A 14,404-nucleotide genomic window follows, 5' to 3' on the forward strand; every position below is an offset into this window, starting at 1 on the left:
AACTATTTTCCTCGGAACAAATAAATTCATTATACAAGCTCATAGCTATTGGTAAGAAATAAGAATTATTTTATTTATAATTGTTATGCTTAAATGAAAATATTCTGACAGTGAGACAGACTTGATAACCACAGGATACTCACTCCCACTGTATAAAAAAATGCCTAAACACAGGTTAAAAACTATACGCACCTTTACAAAGAAACTGACATAATTTCATAACAAAAATTAATTATATAGGCCTATTCCTCTACCCACCTAATAAATCTAATGCAATATAAATGACTATAACATAGTATTCAATATAATATTCCACATTTCTGCCCAAACCATGGTCAATTACTACAGTACATTCATGGTGAATGTTTGTAAGGGTGATTAGGGGATTTAAAGTCTTCTAATTTCGTTCATGGTTTCTCCTGCTTTCCTCAGTCTTGTTGGGAATGTTGAGGCTGTTTAATACTAGGCTGTTTAATACTACTGCGATTTAATACTAGTTAAATCATCGAGTGATTTGTTGTTTGTAACAGAGAGGTGTCTGTTGAATTGAAACGCTTCCCACTGGTGTAGCGCGTTTAGAAAGAATCGAACCAAAACGATGATTAATGTCGCTGGTTCAGTCGACATAAATACGGGACACACATAATAACTGCTGAAATATTCACACGTAAAACGCTTCTCAGGTCAATTGGAGTGCGTATCAAACTAAATTAGCCGCACCGTCAGGAAAAGAGGAGAAGGGAGGTTGGTGCCGTCAGGCCGAGATGATTGGTGGGCCGCCAGTTGAATAGCCCTGCTTTAGCCCATCTGAATTATATAACAATAAGGCTGTCCATCCCATAGTGAAAACCATGTCCTACCAAAATTTCATTAACAGTAGAAGTGAAATATTATTTGTTTTGAAATTTGGGTACATGTAAATCACATACAGGGTAAGTTTGGTCCCGTCAGCGAGGCATATTTTCTAATATTCAACAGCCCGGAGTTAATTATTCCACTTATACTACAGTTACCACACCTCGAAACCTTGTTCAGATGATGTATTTCAAGACGTTTGTCAAGTTTTTGTCATTAAAACGCTCTTGTATGTAGGACTAATTTCTTACGCATCTAATCCATATGCCTCCGTTGCTAATTCCAAAACGTAACGAGTTAGTAACGGAGGCTTGAGCCACTGATAGCAGACTAATGCTGGGGACATACTTAACGACTAGCTGAAACATTCTAAGACTGACTGTTTCCATCGACTGCAGCAGATTTTAAACACCGACTGTGAACACAGACTGAACGCGCGTTTGGGCATGATCAGTCATAAGTATCAAATTACATTCATTTCCGGCCTTACAGTAAGTGTTTCCTCGGCTTTATGCAGTTATTAATGCAGTTATAAGAGAGAGAGAGAGTGAGAGTGAGAGTGAGAGTGAGAGAGAGAGAGTGTGCATCAATATTATTTATTTATTAATTCAATTCATTTTAATTAATTCGTTCATTCTTTTTTTTTCTATTATTGACAGTAGACTAGCCTAATAAATGAAACGCAAAGCCCTTTTAACAAGTAGGCCTATCAATAATTATTTAATTGTTATATCTGCAATAATTACGAAAACCCCTGCAGCAGGACTAGGCTGTCAATTTATTTATATATTCAGTTTAATTTTCTATTGATTATAGATAGGACTATATACTTTATTTATTAAAATTAAACTGCATGTTTCCATTGATTGTGAAGTTAGACATCGAAAATTGCAGATCAAGCGCATGGGGCTACATGTTTTTTCTTGTTATGAATTGAATCCTATTTTCCGTTATTACAGTCAACTACGCGAAGTGATATGGAACTGTAATGCGGTCAAGACCTGCCTGGAACTACTTTAGCCGTGCGTTTCCCTGAAAATAATTGCATACCTTAGTTAGAACGTTCGTCAACCAATCAGATTCAAGCATTCAACGGCCCTGTAGTATAAGAGTAAATCACTCGCATATGCGAGTACATTTCATACTGGGCGAGTACATTTCATACTGGGCGACTAAATAATGTCTATCATTAGCCATTGGCTAATACATTCTTAGATTTTACTTGCCAGTGTGTGTGTGTGTGTGTTAGATGCCAAGTATACGTTTAGCATAGATATATTTTCACTCGCTGAACACTGACTGAGCGCTTGAGTTTCGCTCTTCGTCAAGCGATTAGTGATGGGTCTTCGTTTTGTGTTGATCGCGCATGCGCAACATCCTATAGGTTCTGTACAGGGAATAGAAATGCTTAGTTCTTCTCTCGAGTCTTCGGGTTCGGGTCTGAGTCTTTCGTTTTTCCTGTCAGTCCCATAGAGGCTATACTGTCAGTACCGGAAAGAGAAATGATTAGTTCATCTCTTGAGTCTTCGGGTTTGGGTCCGAAGTCGATAGACTCGAAACGTGAACTAATCAATTCTCTATCCGTTACTATACAGACTGCATAGCTCAGTTTATGAGGATGTCACAGGATGAACGAACGGCTCAGATCGGGAAGTGAAGTAAACCACTGCAAAACTCAGTTTATTGGGATGTCACAGGATGAACGAGAGATCGGGAGGTGAGGTAAACTATAACAGACTGCATAGCCTGAAGACCCAGATAAATCAATTAATCGTTTCTGTTTCTCATAATATGGCCTTTTCCTTGCATTGTCAAAAGTTTAGGCATTAAAAAAGGCATTAAAAAGACCCTGAATAAAATCAAAAGTTGTAAAAGTTATTGTATTTATATGTTCAGAGTTTTATTTATTTTTATATAATACAAAAAGTTATTAAACCTGTTATAGTATGACAACATTTTTTTTTGCAACATTTCAATATCATGATAATACCATATACCGTGATAAAAGCTTCAGCAATAATCGCAACATGAAAATTTTATGTCACATGCCTAGTTGTAAATATTGATTTCTCTATTTTAATTGGTTCTCATTTTGACAAACCAATATTGATTTTACATCCCAAGAATTTATCTTTTAGTCTATGCTGTTTTCAGTGGTTGCGTAAACAAAACTTTACATTATTTGTAGGACGCTTCCCATCCCGTAAATCGCAATAAGCTTTGTTACTTTTGATATAAAACAAAATCTCAGATTTAAAATTCTGTCATTTTATTAAAATCAAACAATAAATGCCATTTTTCATTACTACTAGTTATAGCCAAAATGAACATGAATGAACATCAAAAGGTATGTTGTTTGTACATGTAAATGTTTGTATACAAATCAGTTTTTGATTTGAACCTTTAATAGTAATAAATCAATCTGTAATAAATCAAACTGTGAAGTAGTGATTAGTGTAGTGTTGTCACGATACTGGAATTTCCAATTTGATACGATACCTTAAATATCAGTTTTGGAATTTGTATTTTATATTTGACCATTTAAGTCTATTTGGTACTAGCGAGCTATTATTGGTCCGAGATGATGAACGGTCTGCGCTGAGCAGCACAAACGAGTAGCGCAGTTTTGTTCTGCTTTCGTATGGTTTGCCGTTAGATGTTAATCATATGCAACAGTTGAGCAATGTGGTGGTGGCACCAGTGCGGCTTCTAACAAAATTTAGTTGCACTGGCAGATAACATTTGACGATTTGGTCACAATCTGGAGCGATGTACAATTAATTATACATAAACAAAACATGATAAAATAGCTTATGCTTTCAATAATGCCCAACTCATGTAAATTCCATAATAATAATTGTCAGTCAGTTTCTTTCAGAGATACATTCATATAAACCTCAACCCCAATTCAATATTTATATTTTTCTTGCTATATTTCGAGCATCGCAAACAGTGAGCTTGCTCTCTGTTCTCCTCTTTGCAACCCTTATTGATTAACTCAGATGACACATTAGAGTATTGACAAGACAAACTAAAACCAGAATTGCATAACAGGGACTGGATAATATACACTTATATAGTGTGTGTGAATTAAAGTCCAATTTAGAAAGTGTTCTGAAACCTTATGGTGGATTTTTACATATTGTGTGTATGCATCATGTGATGGTGGTGTGCTGGAGTGTGTGTGGGTGGAGGAGGGGGAAGGTTGTGCATGTGTGTAGGAGTGAAACAAATTATGTTTTTTCTATTCTCTACTATCACATACATCCAGTCAACATAACAATCATGTACTCTAGCTGTACTCAAATCACGAGAGGTAGAGGATGTAAACAGGGATAAAATAGAGGCTATTTCTGTGGCGGTGGGTTGCCGATATGAAAGACCATCAAGAGGAGGACAACAGAGAACACACACGCGCATATAATGCCCAGGAGGCATATGGTCTCTTATTTGATCTCTTTATTAAAAGTGTGCAGCCAAAAACAGATCAGCCAGCTGAGACACAGAGAAAGGAAAGTTAGAGTAATGAGGGTAAGGCTGTGAAGAAATTATATTCCACTGGAAAATAAAAGCTGTAATGTGTGTTGATGTTGGTGGTCTTAAGTGTAGTTTTGTGTGGAAATATAATTTAAAAAGAAATTAGGATATTAAATATGAATACAATATAAAGTATAATTTGAAAATTGTGTTAATATCAGCAAAAGCTGTTATGACTCATAACCAGGCCTGTCGCAATAATTAGTATATCGACTTATCGCACAATATATTAGCCTACATGACCTTGATTATTTTTGGTGACGCAATATATCGCCCATGTTTACATGATAATCAATGTCACCAACATTTTGCCGATCATGATGTCATCTTGTCTGTTCTCCATGTCTGAGGTGAAAGCGGAGCTCGGGCAGTTCCTTCATACACAGAGCGGTCATCGACAGGTGAAAAAAGGTGTAATTTGAGGCATTATAGTGTTTTCCTGACAACTACAGACAGTTTGGAAGAAAGTCCAAATGCACTGGATTTCAAAGCCGCATCCGCTGTTCCGCTGCAAATATAAATGTTACAGTGCAAAATTGTGCTCACTAAAATAGTTTTAGCAGCAGATATGGCCTGTTGAAGCTTCTGTGTCTTTGTTCATATGGACATATGACTGCTTAGTAGGGTTTGTGTTTTCAAGAATAGTGTGCATCCGTACTTTACAGAGAAAAGAAGGACAGGGAAAAATATGTAAATGGAAAAAAATCTTCATAAGTGCCTTTTGTGCATTTGCAAGCGTGTTTTTTTTTTCTACTTGTTACTTTTTATTTTTTAGGAAGTTTTTTTTTAATTTAGCCTATTGAATTTTTTGTCACTTCCATTCTTTAAACATTTCCATGATCTGAAGAATTAAAAGGTTGTCATTTGAAAGTGTCAAGGACTACTTGCCTTATTATGCTGTTATATCATGAATATATAACCAGTGCCATAAAATGGACTTAAAATGACAATAAAATCGCTTATCGCAATTATTTCTGGGACAATATATCGCACAACAAAAAGTAGTTATCATGGCAGACTTAGAGATAATACAATAAATCATTGCATCGGCACAGAGCTCCAGACTAAAATGGTCACAATTACAACAACAAAAAATGTAGATAGGCGCCATTGGCAACAGACAAGAAAACTTCATCCGTTTTCAGCTGGTGCGGAGGCGTTGGTTAATTATATCTTTAGAGATGAGCAAGAGTTTTCTGCACCTCTATTCAGAAGCTTTCTGCCTCTGCACACAACAAACATCTGATTCACTATTGAATGACTCAATGAATCAATCTCGAACTCAGGCGTGATCTAATTTGAATGTATTGCATTTTTAGACTGAACAAAATCTGAAGTGATAAAGCAGAAATGGATGGAAAAAAAAAAAAATTGAACCTTAAAGGAATACACCGACTTTTTAGGACTTTAGCTCATTCACCGTGTCCCCCACAGTTAGATAAGTCCATACATACCCTTTTCATTTTCCTATTTACATTTTGTGATTTGTATAGTCACAGCGTGTACAAATAACAAGGTCACATGAGACACAGCCGTCTGATCTTCTAACCGTATACATACTGGGAACTATATTCTCAGAAGGCGAAGCACTGCTACTTGGGCGGAGTGATTTGCTCGCAGCACCTGAGAAGCCCTGTGGTGAGGAGCAGAGAGTTCGCTCAGAGTTGGAGTAAATCACTCCGCAGAAGTAGCAGTGCTTCACCTTCTGAGAATATAGTTCCTAGTATGTATACAGTTAGAAGATGGCTGTGTCTCATGTGACCTTGTTATTTGTACACGCTGTGACTATACAAATCACAACATGTAAATAGGAAAATGTTGGCATTATTTTGTTACTTATTGGGAGCAGTATGCTAGCTGGAGCCGTTTACCTCCAGTCTTTGTGCTAAGCTAGGCTAGCGGTAGGTGCGTCAGACAGAGTTACGACACGCACGGAGATGAAAAGGGTATGGACTTATCTAACTCTGGGGGACACGGTGAATAAACTAAAGTCCCAAAAAGTCGGCGTGTTCCTTAAAAATGGCCCTGGTTTTGTAACGGAATTGAAAACTGGTAAACAGCAGTATTTCTCTTTGTTCTAATTTTGTTTAAAAAAAAGGGAAAAAAAGCATTTAGATTTGGAAATGTTTGTTTGTGCTTTTAAATCTCTTTATACGATTACATCTCTCTAATGATGCCATTTATATTCTACAGGGCTCTTAAGGTGAAAAAAAATAAAAAATAGTTACATTTAAAAATATTACTCTTGGGAGACAGTTCAGATAAATAGGTGTTATTTTATTTGTTGTCTTACCCACAATGCTACTAATATACGGTTGTAGTCACACCATTGTTTGTCCTGAGTGTGAATGCCTTTTATTACCCATTTGATGGATAGATGCCCTGACAAAGGCATGAGTGTGTGCCTTTGTCTCATGCAGTCTGGACCCAGCAGGCATACTCTGAACATGAGGAGCAGTCAGACACAGACACACACACACATACACACATGCCCCTAAAACTTTATCGATTTCCTCTCCTTCTTTTGTCGTCTTGTCTGTAGTAGCAGGGATCAAACAACCAGAAAATGGCCAAGTATGTGTGTCTCTCTCTGAGATTTTGTGTCAGTCTTGTTTCATTTTATGTACCAGACTTGCTTGTCATTATATTATTAACATTTTACAAGCTCAATGGAGTTAAAAGGTTTTGAAAAGAGAATTTCGGACATACGTGTTTTGTCCGTCATTAAAGCAACTGCATGTTAGGCAGTAAGTGCAGTTGCAGTTTATAACCTCTTGTAACTTCGAGGTTATAAAGTTTACCATAGCTATGTGGGTGCTCAGATTTTTCTGTCACTTGGTCAAAATCTCATGTTATTAACCTGAAGGCATTTTTAATGATTTCATGTCCAAGTTGCCTACTTAAAAGTAATGGCTTATAAATCTAAAAAAAAAAAAAAAACGTTGGACGTTTTCTCTTCCCTCTTTTGCACCTCGCTTTTAAATAGCTAATTTGACAGCAAAAGTAAAATGCGCACGGCTGCACAGGCATTCGTGACAGTGCAGAGCGAGCTTTTTCAATAAATTCCTGTGAAAGTTGAGCTTCCATAGAAATTAACTGAAAACGCTCACTCTGCTCTGCACAGTTATGAATGCCTGTGCGGCCATATGCATTTTACTTTAGAATTAGCGCCAATTCGGGTGTGGCAATCGCTTGAATGGTGTTTTTATTTTTTTATTCTTAATGAAAAACATAACAAAACAGTACAATGACAAACTCGCTTAATTAGACACTTTTACATTTTTCTTTGAAACCAAATCTTCTGCCATCGTCTTGTCAGTCAAGACTGGCCCACCATTTCTGTCCTGGGACAGGGAACGGGCGAAATGGGTGAAGTGAGGTGAAATCTGACTCCTGCTGCTGATCTGTGCTGCGACACTCGTTCGGCTAACGCTGCATTGAGCAGACATGTTCGGAAATTTTGTGTTTATCTCAAAAGCAATCAAAAGTTATGTCATTTGGAACCATGTGGTAGACTTTTTATCAAAAGTCAAAAAAAAAAAAAAAAAAAACCCTCTCCAAACAATTGATCTGAGTGATTTACTGAACATAAGAACTACTTGCATGTGTAAACGCCACAATAAAGCACAGGGCCTGGATTTCATTTTGGAAAATGGGTGAATGTGTGGCTTTACCGTATGTGCTGTACTGTGCTGTCTCTCAGTGAGTGCGCGAGTAGGCTACTGAAGGGTTTAAAATCGCTTGAATGTTTAAATTGGTAAGACTTAAAAACACGTGCAAATTATCAACTTTTAAGTTGACAAAGTTTTAAAATGACTGATTTGATTTTATAATCAGTGTGGATTAATTTACTCATACAACCTACATGCTAGAGTGAATGAATGTTTGCAGGAATTTCCAGCATTATAAACGCAAGACCTGCGGGAATGATTAAAATTAAGCGCAATACCCGCAATCCCACACCGAAATTCGAGCCATTATTTAGCATAACATTTTTTATAATTACATAGAATAAGTAACAAGTAATTAGATCCTGGTTGATGGGTCTTGATGATCTTCCAGCACTGTTTCAGCTGTGCGCTCCTATAGACCTTATGCGCCAGAGAAACAAGGGCGCCGCCATCTTTAGAATAGTCTTTGAACTTCCGTTTTTGCGGTCGCTCTGTATCTTTCTATGGCATTGCTGTCCATGAGTAATTAGCTTTTGAAGTGGATTTACTCAATGTAAAGTTAACGAAAGTTATCATGAGGATTGTAACGTTTAAAGCAGATGTCTTAACAAATGTCAGTAGACTGGGAAGATTTTAAAACGAGCCGTTCATTCATAAATACCCAAGATCGCTGTGAAAATACAGTCAAAAGACAATGAGCGCAGCGCTGAAAAGGGGCGGGGCTACATAAGGTCTATTCTATGGCACACTGTAAATCAAGACCGGTCAATCAGGGCGATCTGTCCTGTCCATGTGCGCTCCAACTGTAAGAGAGTGTCCGATTGCTCTCTACACATCATCCCATCCCACCCTGTCGCCGGTTTGTGGTTTGTCCCTCTTCGGACCACTGTTGGTAAATTCTCACCACTGCTGACCGAGAGCAACTCACAACTTACCATTTCATATATACTCTGAACCAGTCACCTTGCCATTGCAGTTTGGCCCCTTGTCAAAGTCGCTCAGACCCATTTCTCCTACATCCAACATGTTGATTACAAGAACTGATTGTTTGCATACCATCTAATCTACCCAGAACTTAACATGTGGCCTTGTTAGGAGATGATAAACGATATTCGCTTCACATGTGACTGGTCAGTATGTTTTAGCCTTTCTTGAATAAAGAAAATGCTGCACTTATTCAGAGAACTAGTTCTTCATTTACCCTTGCACTGCAAACTAGCAGAGACGGTCAAACTGTCCATGTGGCACTTTCTTGATGATAGAGGCGCGGTTGAGTTATGAGGTTAGACCGACAGTTTTGAGGATCCAATGGAGTTACAAGGTTTAGGCCATATAAAATGATTACTTTTGTTGCATATATGATTTCATGATTGTTGTAAATTTAAAACCTGTATTTGATGTTTAACCGCAAATATTATTTTGTTCTGTCTTTCTATTTTGCACTGTTTGATTGATGTTTGTGCACTGCACTCAATGAAGTAGGCTACTTGACATTTAACAATTACAGTAGCCAGCAGTTAGGTGACCTGTTTTGTATAACTGAAATGCTTGATTTATAAGAATATAACAATAAAATGTTAAAGTAAAGTAGTCTCTTTTTTTTTCTCTCACAGGAATGCATTTTTTACTTTAAAATGGTATCACTGATGGTCGTACTCTATGGATAGCACAAAGACCCCGAATGATTGATAATTGAAGATTGTTGATTTATTATTTTATTGTAGCTGTAGTTGTGTCTTTTGATTGGCCGACTGTGTGTTTGTATGTTCTCAACCACACTGATAGTGCCATTGATGTGTAAAAGGCATGAGAGGCAGGACTAGGCTGGTTCATTGGTTTTTTAAGACACCGTTAGTGTCTTTTTTTTATTTCTCTTCCTCATTCTCTCTTTTAACATTAATACAAACCTACTTATCCTTTTCAACTCTATTCTTCTTTTCTTCATAAACACACACAGTGTCATGGGCTGGAGTGGGATGGGTGTGTCTGATCTGATGTGTTACAGCACCCCCACCCTACCAGATTGGGATTATAGCACTACTCAGATTTTAACACTCCTCAGCAACACCCTTCAGGCAGGTTTTTGGAAATGTACACTAGAGCGGGTTAAAGAGATTTGGAAGCTGGGACCTGCTTTGTGTCTGGAAGGGCTGCACCTGAGTCCCTGTCCTTGGGGGAGTTTCTGTGTGTGTGTGTTTGGGTATATGCATGCACAGAATATGTTCATTACAGATACAAACGATTGGTTGACTGGCCCACCATTTCTTAGCCTGGTAATACCAGACTCTGCTACTTCGCTTTGCTTCGTAGACAGAGTCTGGAAGGGCGTAATTGAAAAGTGTTTTCTTTCTTGTCTGAGCTTGTCTGAAGTTTAAAATCATTGCTTACCCGTAAGCCAATCACATAACGTTTGGTTATGGCGTGTGTTATGCGCATGCTCAGCCGCATCTAACTTCCACTGTAAACACATGTATGATGCGAAAACAAAACCATCGAGCGAAATACCGGAGTGAACATGGCTGTGAACGACTTTTGCAGATTATGTGAAGTAAATCTACGCATCCACGGTACAATCAGCGTCTACGTCACGGCTCTCAGCCCGCCCTCTGTTCGTTGATTGGGCCGGCTGTTTTGAGGCCGGAGGAAAACGGGAAGATAGGTCGCTATCTCAGACTGAGTACAGAAGCGAACTGAAATTGAGCGGATGTACGAAGTCTGACGTAGTCAGGCTAACCATTTCTGTCCCTGGGACAGGGAACGGTCTATGGTTACCTCACCATGAGAGTCTTTTTTGATACGGTACAGGCTTGGCTCGTTTTAATGACCAACAAAGTCTGTTGTATGGTGCTTTTTGTTCTTTTTGGATCTTGGCATCTTAAATCACCAGTCAAGATCTCATTGTGTGCATCACAGCAGAAAGATACAGGTTTGGATCAGTATGAGATTGGAATGTTCATTTTAGATTGAACTATTTCTTAAATGTCCATTTAAGTGCTCTGAAATGCTTTGATGAATAGAGCTACAGGAGGAAAACAGAGAAGAGGAAGTGTTGTTTTTATTCTGCAGGGATTTGCCAATATATAATAACTGAAACTGTATTGTTTATGAAAAAATAAGGTTGTTATAAATTACCTCATAATTTTTGAATCCGTTATCTAAAATACAGGAAGGAAAAATCTGTAATAGCCTACTAATGGTCATCAAAGACTTTGTCAGACAGGGTTTCACTCTTAACACATGTTAATATGTTAAAATATGCTCCACAGTTTGTTACATTTGCTCTACAATAATTTTTATGGTCAAAGTGCGACTAGGTTGTAAGTTATGAGCAACCTGAAACAACGTATGAAAACCTGTTTCATTGAAACAGTGATATGAAGCATCTGTCACTGGTGTTATGAAACTGCTACTGAGAGCTGAGCAAATCAAAATGCTTATTTTAATAACATGCCTGGTAGATATTTGACAGATGATGTTTGTTTGTGTGTGTGTGTGTGTGTGTGTGTGTGTGTGTGTGTTGTCAGTAACTGAGGTGCTAGAGGAGTGTGTGGGTGTAATCCAGGATAACTGCTCTATGTCCAGTCTCTATTTTCAGCACTTCCTTATTCTACACGCTAATGGGATTTTAAACTGCCTTCCTTCTCTCTTTGTTTGGGTTGAGATCCCTCCAAAATACGGGTTTATCTCTGTGTGCCTCATGCACACAAACTACTGCTCACACACATTCATTCTGCTGTATCACAGAAATATACTTGTTTCTTCTCAGACCAAATAATGATGCAAAATGTACACTGTCTTGTCTGTCCATCTATCTTTTAGCCCTTGAGGTTGATTTGTCTCACTGTGTATTTTCTAGGGGGTACCGTTCACATTTTTACTGGTACCTGAAATTCGGGATGGATGGATGGATAACAAGACCATTTTTTTTAATCTTATTTTCACTTTAAATAAAATGCTAACATTCACTTTTCTTCCGTCCAGTGATAATTTGGAAAGAAAACGTGATGGAAGCCTAATGTTACTATTGCAATGAATGACATGGCTTTCTAAAACGTGGCGATTTTAACCGCAAAAATGCGTCCTATGTGAATGACCCTGCCCTAACTGACTGAAAGATGAACAGGACACTCTTATTGCGCTGTTATTTAAGCGGACAGTTTGCCTCGTACATTCCATGCAATAAATGCAAGTTCTTAAATGAGCGATGTTTGAATCAAAAATCAAATCAGAGCTGTGTATTAATATTTACAAGTAAATATGAATATACATATTCACAAAGATTGCTACAACTCATAATTTACACCTTGATAGCACGCAAACATTTCTGCCCGTTTTCGTGTTTTTTTGTCAGCCTCTGCTTTTCTGCTACAGACTGAAACGCTAGTAGCCTATTTCTGTCAGGACCACTACCGTCAAATATGATTGACAATTAGCATACAGTTTGGATTGGCGGTATGGTTCCGTTCTGGGCGAGAACTCCCTGCGCATCCATGCAGCCTAGCATGGATAAGAGCAGGGAGAGCAACAATAATCCCCCTGGGGTAAACAGAACAGAACCAACATGAATGTTTGCAAATATATTTAATTCAAGATTTAAAAGTACAACATATTCGATAATTGTTCTGATTCAAGGGGAATCAGAATGTCAAATCCTGACTGACGAGAGGAGGAGCTGGGGATGGAGGAGGGTAATTAGCTCCTGAGAACGCGATAGCTGCTGATAATACTGAAGGAGCTTATATATGTATAGGGTGATAGGTGTCGTATTCCTATAGGTAGATGTGGATCAGCTGATGCGAGCTTGACTAACGTGACCTGCCAGAACTAACGCTACGCTTGATATAACGCAACGCACCGTTACTTTCAGTTAATAAAGGAAAAATCCTGCAAATTTCTGTTGTTATTTTAGCGAATGTTTGGGGCATTCTACAGCCCTTCATCAAACCTTTCAACACAGAACCCACTTCAGATTGCTTTTAATCAATGCACAAATTGTAAAAACAGATCAACACTAGCAAGGCAGACGTTTGGGTGGGCTCAGCCCACCCCTGCCCATGCCTAGAACCGGCCCCGCACCCACATGTCGTTAGTATTCTTAAAGCTGCAGTGTGCAGTTATGGCACAAGAAGGTTTTCAAGAAAAAATATCACAACCAAACACCTGAATACTATTAAAGCCTTGTCAAAGAGTATCTATCATTTGTCTTGAGTTTTTTCAAAAATCTCAGTTCAGAGTAACGTTTGCTAGTTTGTCTAGATTCTAACTGTATTGCAGCAAGTAAATACTTCAAACCCGGTTTATTATTTAACATGATAAATAAATAACTGTAATACACTGTAAATCTGATCCCTCATAAGGTCATCAATGAATCCGAATTTTACCATCATGAGCACCTGGGGTTCTTTTGTTTGTGTGTCCCTGGAAGGCCTTTTGTATCCTCTAGAGTCGTCCCCCACCCTTCTTGCTCCCCTTATGACTGATGGAGCTGTCGGTGAAGTGATGCTCAGGGTGAGGCGAGTGGATTAAAGCTGGACCCTGCTGGGAGAGAACTGGCACATAGACACACGCTTGCTCACACTGATCAAGATCATCATACAGCCATGCACAAAGACTTCATAAATCACTGCATTTGAGGTACATTTCTATGAAAGGATGCACACGCTGACTCTGTCCCAAAACCTATTGAGCTGCCTTGTCTGCTAACATAGGCAGCTGCCTTCTAAGGTAGCTGTAACAAAACCTCATAATGGACTGATTTGGTAATGTTCTACTTAGGGGACATACAAAAACATCCTACAAATAGCACACAGAAGTAAATGGGAGACTTCAGACTTAATTGTTTGGAGTTGGCGTTAACATGTTGTGAAGATAATTTAAAAAAAATACTTCAAGCGTAAAATTACATATATAATCAAAAATCCAGTTAAAAATTATTTTATAATCTTAAATTATGGTATTGCATTCTCTGCGAAGGATACATACAATGCTGCCTTACAATATTGAAAGTATCTAGAAAGAATCAATAATTTTGACGAATGTGCCTTTGCTTCCTTAAAATGCTCACTAGGTTTGGAGCCATCAACTTCAAATTTTAAGTTACACTGATGCTCTGAATTTGTTAAAACAAAGGGATATCATAGTGGGTATTAATCTTAAATGTTATTGGTCCCCTTTTATCAACCTATGTGTGTTTGTTTGTCATTGTATATGCATACTATCTCAGAGATAACCCAGTGTCCTTGAGTACAGGTGTTTGTTTCAGTGCAAAAAATATAGAAAGAAAGAACAGTGAATGAGGGATGCACATTTTTTCCTGATCTTCTGGACCTGGAGGTTTGTGA

General features: G+C 38.1%; 1 protein-coding gene across 4 annotated transcripts in view; it reads left to right on the forward strand.

Moving 5' to 3' along the window:
- sptbn2 (spectrin, beta, non-erythrocytic 2) overlaps positions 1 to 14,404 on the forward strand; it is an 86,511-nt gene that overhangs the window by 12,755 nt on the left and 59,352 nt on the right. The gene's annotated exons all lie outside the window — the stretch shown is intronic.

This window comes from Abramis brama (assembly GCF_963993115.1).
Source record: "Abramis brama genome assembly, chromosome: 5".
Taxonomy (NCBI): domain Eukaryota; kingdom Metazoa; phylum Chordata; class Actinopteri; order Cypriniformes; family Leuciscidae; genus Abramis; species Abramis brama.